General features: G+C 47.7%; 1 long non-coding RNA gene across 1 annotated transcript; it reads left to right on the top strand.

Annotated features, from left to right (window-relative positions):
• Window positions 1-9,315: 9,315 nt before the first annotated feature.
• Window positions 9,316-15,384, top strand: LOC119104523 (uncharacterized). Its single transcript, XR_005094950.1, has 5 exons — window positions 9,316-9,406; window positions 10,605-10,692; window positions 11,900-12,019; window positions 14,561-14,702; window positions 15,150-15,384. It is a non-coding gene; the product is annotated as an uncharacterized LOC119104523 (long non-coding RNA).
• The last annotated feature ends 64 nt before the right edge of the window (window positions 15,385-15,448 follow it).

Raw genomic sequence — 15,448 nt, 5'->3', positions numbered from 1 at the left:
CGCTCCGCCACGCGCGGACGCGAGCGCTGCCCGCTCCTCCCTGACCCTTACGCTTCTGCTGGGGGCCGTCTGATAACCTGCTCGGGCACGCTCCATCTTTTGGGGCCCGCAGCCGAGGTCAGTTGTCTGTCTTGTCTTGGATTAGGGCACATAGCCTCCTGGGCTTAAGTGTCCGTTTCAGTTGCCTTCATTGCGTCCCTTTTGCATTCAGATTTTCCTTGCAGCTTTCTTTTGGTATACTATGGAGACTAGGCATAGTAAAGGAAAATGAAAGATTTGGCCACGGGATGGATCCTGGTGCAAAGGATGTATTAGTACCCAGTAATTAATAATATCTAGAGCTACAGAATTAGGAGTCACTGGGTCTACATGCAAGTAAACTACTCATTCATACCAACAGGCCTGGTCTCTTCGATCACCTCGTTCGTTCCACACTCAAACAATAGCATAAGATCCCGCAACTACAACGATACACGACATGAATCGCGGTGGCACACCCGTTTGATTGTCAGCACTCTGGCACAGAATCTGCTCTTCATGTGTCGCATTTAAATATCCATATATCGCTACCTTATCAATCAGGTCACGTCTATGCTTACGGTTCGCTCAGCCCGACAAGTTTGCCCAGCCCGACCGTCTCCAGGTTTCCAGTATTTTCGCAGTGTACATGTGTGGATATTTAGATCACTGCTTCCGATCACCCCGAAATGGTGTCGTGTTAGTCCTGGCCGGTGCTTTTACCCGAATCACATAGAGCGTTTAATAACGATGTATACACACACACACACACACACACACACACCACACACACACACACACACACCACACACACCACACACACACACACACACACACACACACACACACACACACACACACACACACACACACACAACACACACCACACACACCCACACACACACACACCCACACCCACACACACACACACACACACACACACACACACACAACACACACACACACACACACACACACACACACACACACACCACACACACACACACACACACACACACACACACACACACACACACACACAACACCACACACACACACACACACACACACACACACACCACACACACACACACACACACACACACACACACACACAACCACACACACACACACCCACACACACACACACACACACACACACACACACACCACCACACACACACCACACACACACACACACACACACACACACACACACACCCACACACACACACAGAGAGAGAGAGAGAGAGAGAGAGAGAGGGGGGGAGAGACAGACAGACAGACAGACAGACAGACAGACAGACAGACAGAGAGACGGGGAGACATGGATCAGTCACTGCTTTCATACTACCGTCCACCATACATGACCAATAACGATGCCTCACAAGACTTGAGTACATTTGTGACCTCGCATTGAATTTCAACTCATTGATAAACGGCACACACAGTAATCATATTACTTGGTGGATCAAAAGAAAAACAAAAATAAAAACGCATGCATACACATGATAGACCACACTTTTACAAGCTTCAGGTTTGTCATACATGCCCATGCGGAAGTATGCACTGGTACTATAGTTCTTCCAAAGGCTTGCAAAGGCGTAATAATTTAAACACTTTGTCAATAAGAACTGGATAAGCATTGCCAATTGACGATTTCATATTAAGTGGCGTTCCATATTTGCGACAGATTTCCACAGCACGTCGTCGCTGACGCGCAAACAATGGGCATTCCACTAACATATGTTGTGCTGTTCGAGGACACACGCAGTTCTCACAGGTAGGTCTTGGTTCTCGATCCATAAGGAACGAATGTGTATATCTTGTATGTCCTAGTCGTAGTCGGCATAGGATGACTTCTTCGCGCCGGTTGATCCTCGTTGAGGAGTCCCATTGTCCTATGTTCTCATTTACCGCTTTCAGTGTTGTATGAGGTCCGTGCCCATGCCAGGTTTTGTTGAAAGAATTTATTATAGCGGAGTGCAAAGTCGGTAAGTTCTCTCTGTAGCCTATTTGGGTTTCAAGTATTTCGTTTAACAGCACTGCCGCCTTTGCCTGCGCATCTGCTATTTCATTTCCTATATACCGCAGTGACCTGGAATCCACACGATTGTAATCTCGAATCTCTTTTCTAGTAAACGGTGCGAGGTTTCAAAAATATGTATCATCACCGGATAGTTAGAAGTATAATGTTTTGGTGCAGTGACCACCGACAAAGAATAAGTGCATATCACACCTTTCGGGATACCCTTGCTTTCCACACATTTCACTGCCTGAGATATAGCCACGGCTTCAGCAACAAACACTGAACACTTTCCTGGCAGTTTAAATCGAGCATAGCTTTCTCCGTGGACGTAGGCACCGCCCACTTCCTCAGTAGTTTTTGAACCGCCCGTAAAAAATATAAGTAAAATCAGCGGTATCCATTCTTAGTTCACAAAAGTCATTTTGCATTTGACGTACATTCAGAGTACTCTTATTTTCATTCGTGAGTTTTTTGGTTTCACATTTGCGTAACTTCCAAGGTGGTATGGAACCTTTCTTTGTCTCTAAGTCATGAGGGAAGTCGAATTCTGTCTCGTTACATATGCTTGCCATTCTTTCGTACAGTGGAAAATCAGAGATTCTTTTCATATATTCTCTTTTCACTTGGTGCAAAGAAGCCGTTTCAGCGATAAGTCTCTGACACAAATGATTGTCCTCGCCTCGTGTCTTCATGCATAGTCTTACTGTCAATGCATGTCGCCGCAATCGAAGGGTAAGAACATCTGTTTCGACCTGTAATGGAAAGATAGGCGAAGTTCTCGACGCCCCCGTTGCTATACGTAAGCACGCATTTTGAACACATTCTAGTGACTCGATCGCTGTGTTATTTGGCCCATCTAGGATAGGGCATGCGTACTCCAAAATGGGCCTGATCATCGCTTTGTAGATGCTTAGGAGGGTGGCTCTATCAGCGCCACATCCTCGGCCTGCCAGACATTTTAGAATTGATATTCGTTTTAAAGCCCTTGCCTTGGTGTACTCAATATATTTGTTCAAGTCAAGTCTGGAGTCCAACATGACCCCAAGAAATTCTACTTGCTCAGAGTAAGGTGCAGGCTGATCATAAATATTAAGTTCCCACATATTCCTTAATTCTCGCTCCTTCATAAACCGTCTAAAAATAATGGCGCTGCACTTCAGAGGCGAAAAAATAAACCCCCATTTGTCTGCCCACGCACAAACACGATCCAGTGCTGCACGCATTCTCTCGATTAATGGCATAATCCTTCTTCCTTGCACCCACATCGTACAGTCGTCAACATACAGCGCGTTGAGCATATTTCTGGGGGCATCATTGAAAATGCCGTTTATCATGATGTTGAAAAGAATAGGGGATATCACCTCATTCCGCACAAGCCAATTTTCTTGTTCACACATGTTTGAGAGTACACCGCATTTCACCTGAAAGGTTTTACCATCTAGATAAGACGTTAGGTGATGTATTAAGTGTCCTCGGAAACCAAGTTGGTACATTTTCGTCAGGAGTGTCACCTTTGATGTCAGGCTATATGCGCTCTTTAAATCAAGGAAGACCGCTAATGTATATGTATGGTAGAAAACATCTCTTCTGACCTCAGACTCTAGTAGAATTAGGTGATCAGAGGTGCATCTTCCCGTCCTAAAAGTACATTGATACTCTGATATCATATTGTTATTTTCTATGTACCATAAAAGTCTTTTGACCACCATCCTTTCCGTTAATGTACTGAAACACGACATCAGCTGAATCGGCCTATATGATTCAGGTTTATCGCCCGGTTTGCCAGGTTTCATAATTGGAATAATAATGGAGTGTTTCCACTGGACTGGAAAGCTTTCCGAACACCATATATCAACATTTTCAGAACTTCCTCTAACAGATTGTCACCCATATGCTTGAAGAAAACATAATGGATTTTATCTGGGCCTATCGAGGTGTTTCCACACAATGTAATGGATTGTTAGAGCCCATCCATCGTGAAAACAGCGTTACATACCTCATTGTTGTCAGAGGAAAAGTTTTGCATTCATTGTATCAGTTCATTTAAACGATTCCTAAATATTGGGCGGTAGTTCTGGGAAGCACAAGTATTGGAGTAATGTTTTCCAAACACATCTGCTACCTCCTCAGGGTCATCAATAATAGCACCATCAATGTTCAAAACAGGTAGCGGCCTTTGTGACCTCTCTTTTTTCGTAAAACTGCGTGTAATACCCCACATCTGTTGTACAGGAGTGCTGTAGTTGAATTCATGCAAAGGTTTTTCCCACGATTTATTTTTGGCGTTACGAATAACCTGCCTGGCCTTTGCTCTAGCCTGTTTGTATTTCATTAGGTGGACAGTCTGTCGATTCCGTCTAAATCGGTTAAGTGCCCTTTTACGATTTCGGATAGCGTCTTTGCACTCTCCGTTCCACCAAGGGCAGCTATGTTTTGTTTTCCCGTTTTTTTCTGAGGAATGTTTTCCTTTGCCACTCCGGCTATAGCCTCAGTCATAGTCGCAAGTTTGTCGATACTAGCCGTTCCCTCAAATCGCATATCACACTTGTCCGCAAATTCTGTCCATTTTGCTTTGTTCACATTCCACCAATGAAATGTGTGTGGGTTGAGTTCCGTTGTTTGATCCATTTCGAATGTAATATACAATGGACAGTGATCGCTAGAGTGCAGATCATTGTCAGTACACCATGTCATATACTGCCATACTACTGGATGAGAGGGTTATATCTATGTGTGACCAAAGGCCAGTATAATCATCCATTCTTATTGGGCACCCATCGTTCAAAATATGCAATGCATGTTGTCGTACCACATGTTCCCACAGGTTACCTCTTTGATCGCACCGATCTGCGCCCCACATGTAGTGTCGACTATTGGCATCTGTGCATGGGATAAACGGCTCGAGTAACTGAGAAATTAAATTATCTAAATCAGGCGATGTCACTGTCTCACTGGGGGGTAAATAGAGTGAACACACACATAATCGCGTCTACCAACCTTCACTAAACGAACCACAGCTTGTCGTAGAGTATTCACATTGATTTGGAAATGTGGATAGTTGTTGGTACATATATGCAAGTCCCTCCTCGCCTTCCATTTATGGTTCCATACCCATTGTATAGCGTATAATTAGTCATCCGATAATCATACCTGCCAGCAGGAAGAAAATGGGTTTCTTGAAGGCAGATAACGCCAAGATCTTTCTTGAGGAGCACTGGTTTAACCTCTGGCCATCTCCAAAGAACTCCTCTGCAATTCCAATGCAAAATGCTTAGGGCCATGCTAATTAACACAAGCACATCACAATTCTTCCTGCCCCAAATCCAAACTAAGCCCCCAAAGAACAAAAGCAAACAAACAACAACAACAACAACAGCAACAACAACAGCAATGCTCATCATCTCACCGTGACCATCGACATCACAAATATCAGCATCATCTCAAGGCAAGACACAAATAGTCATTACAAATATATATGGAAAATTACGTCCCCTCCTCCCATGGTCGTCCGGTAGTAGATATTACACAAATTTTCTCCAGGGATCTACCCTTCCTTCCAATGCTTTGGGAAGATAAATATTAATAATTTTTGCAATTGATATCCATCTCATGTCCCTTATCTTCCTTGCTCTTGGTCTTGTTCTTACCTTTGACCTTCTTCCATGTATCCTCCTGGTCTGCCTTTTGATCTTCTTTGTTCTTTGTCACTTGCTCACTTTCGCTACATGTTGTCACCTCATTTATATGCACCACCTCCTCACTCATGGACTCATTACGTGTCTCCCTGCCTGCCTCAGTTTGCTGACTCTGCTTATCATGTGAAATGGTTGTTCCCTTGTCGGACTGCTGAGCACACTCATGAAACGCGACAGGCTAACCAGCTGAGGCGCCCCCGAGCGGTGAGCAACTCTGGCACTCGCCGATTTAGCTACAGAGCATCGGATTTGTTTAACTGCCTGCCGCCCGACTTGCGCAATGTTCAGAGTCTAGGCCGCTTCAAGCGCCAACTTATGGAGTTGCTACTGAGTGAGGCGAATGTTGGCGCATGAGTGGGTGCGTGTGTGAATTCGATTGTGTGTGGTGCTACGATGTGAATGCAGTAGTGTGATTCACCGAGATGATTCCTCGACCGATGTGTGATGTGTTAGGCTATTTTTATTAGGTTTCACATTGTCTCTTTTATGCCCGTTTTTATCAATGATGACGTGCAACTTCTAAAAAGCCACTGGATATTGTGGAAAGTTACGAAATATATGGACATGGACATGGACTGAAGTTGTTTCGCCATCTTTGCAAGTATAGCTGTCATCTCATCTGTCTTTTTCGCCAATGTTTCCACCTTCTCATTCAATTCCTCTCCTTTTTTCGGTTGGGGCACATGCCACAGTGGAGTATGCCATTCGAGCAGGGGGTTAGTGACTAGCAATGTATCGTTTCCTAGCCTCAGCATAGGGGATTCCCTGCCGCACCACAACTCATGCACTTTGCCTCACATTCGTCCTCATGCGCACGCCCACCACACTTCAGACATGTCCGGCCATTTGTGCACCTTCCTTCGGGGTCCCCATATTTACCACATCTTTAGCAAATTAATGGGTTGGGCACATGCTCATTGACATGATAAGTTATGTAGTCCGGTTCGCTATATAACTTTTATGTGGTCCAGTTTTGGGGGGTAAATTGGCGCGCCAAATGTGAGAAGTATGGTAGGGGTATTCTCAACCCTTCCTCCCACCTTCTTCGTAAACCTCTTTGCTCCCATCACACCAAACTCCTTAAACCAGTAAATGATCTCATCCTCAGTGATGTCCACTAGGTCATAGCCATACATAGTGCCTTTGCTATTGTTTAGTTTGGGGTCACGGCGGACCTCACACCCCTCTCCCACCAGTGATGATACCTTCAGAAGCTCTTCAGTTTGGTTCTGTTTTTTTTTCATCAAGAGGCTCCCATCCCGGAGGTGGCTTGCCTTCTCTTCTTTGGTCTGTGTCCCATAGATTTTCCAAAATTCAAGGTTATTCTCAGGTACGAACCGGCATTGAGGTCCACGACGTCATTCCAGAAGTTCTCCACCACATCTTCAGCTAGGTATCGCTTTCCAGACCCACTATGCAGTACCATAACTCCATTCAGTCGGTCAGCGCCAATTCCCACCCCTAACCCAGATCCACACTTGGAAAATTTTATTAGTCTGTCAGTGAGCAATGGAATAAAGTAGACACTTGAAAAACTCAATCACAAACACAATCGAAAGAATCCCCTGACTGGTGATCTCACCCACGGCCCCAGCGTACGCCCTCCTGAATCACTGTAGATCCCACAACGCCGAGGGCAGTTCATGACCCCCCATGAGTCACTTGTCCGACCCGCGTCACCACCGTCGGGGCGTCTGTATACCCGGGGTGAGGGCCATGAAGTCTCTCGGCCGTATCTTGTACAGTAAACACTGCCGGCCGCACTTGGCATGAGCGTCGAGTCGCCTCCGGCCCCAGTTGTGCCACGTCCTCGGACCGTGCCGCACCATGTTGCTGCCGCTGCTGGTGACGCTGCTACTCAGCCAGGCCTGGGCCGACCCGTCGCCCACCCCGGCCACGGGCGACACCTCGATGGACCAGGTGCTCGCGGAGCTGGCCACCTTCTACGAGTTCACTGTGAGAGCGGCCACGGCCGCGGCCCACCAGAGCACGACCCAAGACCTGGACCACATCAGGCAGACCCTGGCAGCTCTCGTTTCCCGGTTGGACTCCCTGCAAGAGGTCCAGAGCTCTGTCTCCTCAAGGCTGGACTCTGTGCAAGAGGTCCAGAGCTCTGTCTCCTCACGGCTGGACTCGGTGCAAGAGGCCCAGAGTTCGGTCTCCTCACGGCTGGACTCGGTGCAAGAGGTCCAGGTCTCATTCTCCTCAAGATTTGACTCCATGCAAGAGGCTCAAGTCTCATTCTTCTCAAGATTTGATTCCCTGCAAGAAGTCCAGAGCTCTGTCTCCTCAAGGCTGAACTCGGTGCAAGAGGCCCAGAGTTCGGTCTCCTCACGGCTGGACTCGGTGCAAGAGGCCCAGAGTTCGGTCTCCTCACGGCTGGACTCGGTGCAAGAGGCCCAGAGCTCATTCTCCCCAAGATTTGACTCCCTGCAAGAGGTCCAGAGCTCTGTCTCTTCAAGACTGGAAACGGTGCAAGAGGCCCAGGTCTCATTCGCCTCAAAGCTGAATTCCATGCAGAGCTCGGTGTCATCTCGGCTCGACGCTGTGCAGGAGTCCGTCGCAGCGGTATCCTGCAGACCGGAGGCCTTATTGGACGGTCTGGTGAACATTCAAACTACTGTCAACCGTCTGCCATGTAAGAGACTTCGAGCGACTGTCTACATTCGTAATCGGCCACGTAAATTCCACTCACTGTCTCCATCGAGCATAGGTATCTGACTTAAAGCTTATGTCAAGTAAACAACACAAATTGCTTAAGCATGACCGATTCTGTGCGATATTTCCTTTCTTATGTCTACAAGACAGAACAACAGCAGCTTTCGTTCATAAAACGGCCAAACACGTCTCCATGGTTTTGTTAATTTTAGGATGAGCTATAACATTTCAGCAAGGTAATATCAACAGCCGCACACCAAGTGAATTCTAAAATACTGAGTGGTCCTAGTTTTTTTCAACGTGGAGGTCTTCATGACCGTAACGCAGCGTTGCGAACCGCTGGCAAGCACGACACATTGTGCAGCTCTCGTTCACGGGCACGGAAGATGCTACCGCATGCAAGATGTCAGGGTCCCGGGTTTAAATCCAAATAGGTGTCATATCTTGATTTGAAGTCTTCGGAGTTGGAATGAGTGCGCAACTTTTTTGAGCATAGACTGAAGTACACTCACGCTTTTTCACTTATATATATATATATATATATATATATATATATATATATATATATATATATATATATATATATATATGTTCCGCTATGCTCCGGCAGACTTATTGATGAACAATTTCTAATCCTGCGTCTGTTGGCAAGTGGTGAAGAATATCACGACACTTTGCGCAATGTTGTTGCGAACAAAACCATTGGTCACTGCCGTATTGTTGCTGTTCTGTTGTACAACGCCCACGTCAATCCAGCACTACCGAACTGTTTCGATAAAATCGAAGCGACCTTTTGCTGCCACTTCATGACTGCTTGCTGTTGCCAGGGAGGGTGCTGGGTGACGCGTGCGAAAACAACGCGGACTGCTTCAGGGCAGTACCTAGCTCGAGTGTGACAGCGACGGCACCTGCACGGTGCACCGCCGGCTTTAGGGCGGATCTCCCAGAAGTGAGTGCCAAGCCCGTCTGCTGTCGGAGCCGTGCACGACCGACAGCGAGTTGCCAGGTGAGCGGGCGTCACGTGTGGTGCTGGCGGTGGTGACCTAACAGCTCTAGGATTCACGTCTAGAAAAGAAGTCATTACATTTGAAATAAAGAGCGATTACCTCAATCTCTACCTACCCCTTCCCCCGGTCATCGGGCTTCTTTCCAGAAAAAGTTCCTGAACTACACCCCGAGCATGCCCCCCCCCCCCACACTTTTTGAAACGTGCCTACGCCTGTGATGCAGTATAAGTGTTATACAGCCGTGAGGATAGGGGACATTTGGCAGCTAAATAAACGATCTGAACTACAATCTGTAAGCTGACGGTTTTTGTCACAGTCTGCAGCAGGCAACATCCGTAGTAGTTGAAATCGTTCCCAAAATTGACCTGTTCAAACAAGCCATGCGTTGCCACGTTGTCACCCTTGGTGCAGCGGGCGATGCTCTAAACATAGGATGCGTCTGCATTTCGCACTTCTCTGCTGGCTGGGTATTTCAAATGCGCTAAGTGTTTCCAGCATGTGTTTCCTGTGAAGGTTGACAGAACACCCAAAACAGCCTTTCCGTTGCAGACTTTTCAGCCGTGAAGATGTGCAATGGAGAGCCATGGCACATGGTAAACGCGGGCCTTGAAAACGTACACATTACAGTTGATAGCACACGGTACCGCGAATAATGTTAGGTAAATGCTAAAGCATAATCGGTGGAAACAAATTTAAACGATTTTCCAAATAATGATAAGGCCATTCAAAACCGTCAACAATGGAAACACCAAACCATAATGTAAATAGTGAAAAATGAAACGCTAAAATATCCGCCATGTAGTAAAAATTTTACCCCCTACCTGCTCGCACCGCCGACAATAGCATATTATCATACTGAGCCCGTGCATTACCAGACGTTCGAACAGCCTAGATTATGTCCGGAATGTTTTGGTCCGTCTTTTCGTAAATTAGTTAATTTTGTATCTGTTGATTTGTTGGTTGCGTTCCTATCTGTATGGACATGTCTATCTCACAAGTGATTTTGTATGCGCCCTAAAGGTGATGACAAATGGAGCGCGTGGAGCTGAGATGACGCAAGCGACTCCGTCGGCCTCCCCAGCGTCTGCATGTCAAGCCCAGTATCTGACACGTCCTGCCAGTTCGCTAGAAATGTGACCGTGTATAACAGCGTCACCCTCTCATGCCGCCACTGAGTGCGTTGGCTAATCGTTGCAGGCTGTGACGACACATTCGGTGTGCACGGACGGTGTCTGCGCCTGTGCGGCAGGATACTGGAACCGAACTAACAGCGAATGCCGGCCAGGTGAGAGCCCGACGACAATCCGCGCCACATCCACCATTGTGGGACGTGTCAGAGCCCGACGACAACCCGCGTCACATCCACCACTGTGGGACGTGTCAGAGCCCAACGACAACCCGCGCCACATCCACCACTGTGGGACGTGTCAGAGCCCGACGACAACCCGCGTCACATCCACCACTGTGGGACGTGTCAGAGCCCAACGACAACCCACGCCACATCCACCACTGTGGGACGTGTCAGAGCCCAACGACAACCCGCGCCACATCCACCACTGTGGGACGTGTCAGAGCCCAACGACAACCCGCGCCACATCCACCACTGTGGGACGTGTCAGAGCCGACGACAACCCGCGCCACATCCACCACTGTGGGACGTGTCAGAGCCCAACGACAACCCGCGCCACATCCACCACTGTTGGGACGTGTCAGAGCCCGACGACAACCCACGCCGCATCCACCACTATGGACGTGTCAGAGCCCGACGACAACCCGCGCCACATCCACCACTGTGGGACGTGTCAGAGCCCGACGACAACCCGCGCCACATCCACCACTGTGGGACGTGTCAGAGCCCGACGACAACCCACGCTGCATCCACCATTGTGGGACGTGTCAGAGCCCGACGGCAAACCCGCGCCACATCCACCGCTGTTGAGTGTGTCAAGAATGCTGCGTGTCTCGCACGGCTCCCTCAAGAAAATTTCTTTGAGAACAGCATCAATGATCTTGTAGACGTAGGGACCAAATGATGGCTGGTCGAATCATTCTGGAAGCGCAAGCACTGCTGGCACCATGGATAGTGCAACAGTGAGCAGCAATCTAACTCACTTTATGAAAGATGTGTGCAAATCCTTACTCCACATTGTCACAAGCATTTGAGATGTGGTTGCAATACCCGTATCATCAGTGTTCAAGGCGGAGTTTGTACAAACATCTATGACATTAATTCCAGCCCCTTGTCTCCGGAGGCCTTAGGAATATCTAAACCAGGATAAAAGTCTTAGGCGATTTCCAGTGCACAAGGCAAACAAATAATTTCTGGTGCTGACTGCTATGGCGCATACGGCGCAAAACAGCGTGAAACAAAATTTGGCACCTCGGACTTGACGTTCAAAGCCCAGTCTTACCTATCCGTGGCGTATACGCGAAATGTCATCGTTAAATCACGGTACTGAGAGACGCTGCAGCTGACCCATATAACATTACAGGTGTAAGCGCAGGCCAGGCATGCACCTTCGACCAGGACTGCTCCACGCACCGCTCCAACTTCACGTGCAACTCGGGCGAGTGCTCGGAACGCGTCTGTCCGGGCGTCGTGCATGGAAGCTGTAAGTGGAAAAATATGTACGCAGTGTCGCGCCATGATGCAGGTGTCCAATAGTAGGCGTTACATTTGTAACGGAAGGGCAAATGTCTGCTCGTTCTTGAGGTAAGGATCTGAACGATGCGAGGGAACCCGGCCATTGTGTTTCCCCATGAGGGTCAGGTCAGGTCAGGTTCATGATTGGACTATCAGTAGCCCACACAAACGCTACTTTTTGCTTTCTTTCACAATGTGCTCTTGACCAAATTATCCAGACACAAAACTACCATTTTAGGCTGACATAGTTGTAGTTTTGCTGACCAGTTGGAGGTCAAATTAGGTCAAATTTCTAAACTATCGACTTTGAAAATTGAATTGCTAACCGGGTATGCGAATAGTGCAATGCTTTTCTGCGGTAGTTAACTGTGTACTGTATATCTGCAGGCGCTCAGCACCGCGTAACTGTGGCACGCGGTATACATAGCCCATTCGGCGTTTGACAATGCTGGTGTAACAAACTGAGAACAGGCACATTTATGCATGAAATTGTGCACCACCAGCTTCAGAAACACAACATAGAGGTGGTTACACGCGTCACACTCGTTCATCTAACCTCTACGCTACTGGCAAAATAAATCATTGACTTTGGGTGACATCATATGGTCTGGCGTGTTTTCGCGTGACCCATTGTGACCTCATTTTGCATTAGATTGACACGACAACAGGTTTTCAGTATACCCGCCGAATTCTGTGCCCCAAATTGCTTTAGAGAACTGCATATTTCGAGATCATGTGTTTTGCGGGACACTCATGGAAGTAAGTCATGACCCGACCTTAGGTCATGCGCTCTGTGGTCATATGATGGTTGTGCATGCGAGTTAATACTATTTTCCTCATACACAAATACCAAACTACACAAAAACACGTACACGTTTGAAGCGAGCTCTCTTGGCTGCGCCCTGGTGGTAGCTCATTTCGTTCAGATTATATTCGCTATTCCGGAAAACTTCTCAACTTATTATTACCATCCTAAAACTTATTCGGAAACACTTCCCAGTGGAGACCAATGCCTCAGGTGTTCCAGAAGGATCCCTTTCGGCTTCACTCCCCCTTTCGATGTTCATAAGCGTTCTACTGTGCGTCACTCAGTCCGGCTGCCTTTTGTACGCCGAAGATGCCCGAACTTTTCGCCAGTTTGTGTCGTCATCTGACGTGCAATTCTGCACCTTGCCCTCGCTCGTACAAGAACATAGTCCGTTCGATGAGGATTAATGCGCAATTCTGTCAAACACAATCGTTCATAATGACTCTTAGGCGCGCGCTAATCCAAAGTATTTCATCACTGATACATCGATGGAGCATTTTGAGAAATCCATGACCTTTGTGTCCCTCGCAGGCCTCGCGTGCAGTTTTTCACAATTACAACTCGACAATAATTACTATTACAACTCGACAATAACTCTATTAATTACAACTCGACAATAACTACAACTCATTAACTACAACTAACAATAACAATTTAATTACAACTCGACAATAATTACTATTACAACTCGACAAAACTCTATTAATTACAACTCGACAGCAACTCGACAATAATTACAATTACAACTCGACAATAACTCTATTAATTACAACTCGACAATCTGGTGATCAGGAAACCTCACATTGACTGCAATAGACGGTAGCGCACCGCGTTCAGCAGCAATCATTTAGAGGCAGAGGCAGAGGATGACGGAGTGGACATGTACGGTGCGCTGTTTCTGTACGCCTGTGGGCTCCAACGAAGCTTCCTACCTGCAAAAAAGGCTTCCTTTGTGCCGCTTCCCCGAGAGTCCGTGAGTGTGCATGCGTGCATGCGCGCGCGCATTAAATGCCCCTTCCCCCCCCCCCCCCCAAGCGAACATGACGTCGCCGTTTGGACCCAACAGCCAATGAGCGACCTCCCACTGCTAGAAAAAAATATTGACGCTCACACAGCACTTGGCTTTCTTTGTAGCCACATATTTCACTACTAGAACAGATGATCTGAAGAAAAGGATCACGCGGAAGAATTAATCCAGGTTTCAATGGTCTTCACACCGATTACACGTTGCTGTGCTGCACTCGATGACTGACTACTGCTACTAAGCGTCAACACGTCACAACGGATTCCGTGGTTCCGTCGTCTTGTGAAAGCGCTTGGACCGTGGTGTGTTGGGCTTCCGGCACGCTCGCTGCCAGCTTTGCGTCAGAGCATTTTGTACAGTGCAGTTTGGCGAGTGGGGCCCTTTTCCAGCGACACATTGTGAATCGCTCACAAGCCTCCGCTCGCTCATGACAGCTTTTCGCGCACTGACGCCAATGATCGGTACGCTATGCGCAGGTTTATTTTCCCTGAATACGTCCCTTTCCTTATAAATACAGAGCGGTTAGTTACGCGTGACGTATATGATAGGAGCCGGAAAATTCATGAGCAATGAGGGTTATCGTTAGTAAATATAAGGAAGAGGCCATTGAATGGCGCTGTGGTTGCGTCCATCCAAACTTGGAAAACTATGCCATGTGAGCACTGTTGACGTTTCAGATGAGTACCGGCTGGCTGGAGGTAATTCCTGTGCGCAAGGCCGAGTCGAACTCAGACCCCTCGGCGGCACTTGGGGCTATGTCTGTGACGACGAGTGGGAGGATGTGGACGCGTCAGTTGTCTGCCGAACATTAGGATTTAGGTACGTGTTTTAGGTCGCTGTATTTTTTGAACTCCCGGCACATTATGAACCTTTTTTCCTTTTCGCAACATCATACGCTGCATTTAATGTCCATCGCCACAACACCCTCACTTCGATCGCCCTGGCAAACAGCGACGCCGGTGGGGTTACTTTCATGCGTGCAACTGTTACCAAATTTTGTGAGGCATTGATACGGCGGTAAATACTTGCTCCCATGTAATTTCAATTAACTGCAAGATGCTTAGCGTGGATTTCATGTCATGTTCAACATCATGCTGAATGAGTAGTAAACTACCCACATTTATGAGCTGACCAGTGCCAGAAACAATACATTAACTGGTCATGTATTCAGACGTTCCATACACTACAACTGTGAGGTACGCAACTTAGGTAATGCATTTCGTGATCGCGAGAACTACTGGAATAAAAGATCACTTGTTTTTTCAGCGCTGGGAGAGCACACTGCTGCTCCGCGTACGGTGCCGGAGGACCTGAAAACTTCTACATGGATGACGTCAGCTGCAGTGGCTCCGAGAGCCACCTGAAGAATTGTCGCCACAGCACCCGGGATAACTGCAGCCGAGGAGAGGTGGCGGCGGTCACCTGCAGTGGTCCCCAGCAGAACGCCTGAGCCTGAGGCTACAGACTGAGGACTACAACGGCCAGCCTGGCGTTTGCTCGGAATCAAGCAAAACATAAGATGTCTCACACCGATGTGACAGAAACTGCTGCATCCGGCAGCGAGC

Source organism: Pollicipes pollicipes, unplaced genomic scaffold (genome assembly GCF_011947565.3).
Source record: "Pollicipes pollicipes isolate AB1234 unplaced genomic scaffold, Ppol_2.1 Scaffold_6052;HRSCAF=7182_pilon_pilon_pilon, whole genome shotgun sequence".
Lineage (NCBI taxonomy): Eukaryota > Metazoa > Arthropoda > Thecostraca > Pollicipedomorpha > Pollicipedidae > Pollicipes > Pollicipes pollicipes.
This window is presented reverse-complemented; position numbering and strand designations above follow the sequence as displayed.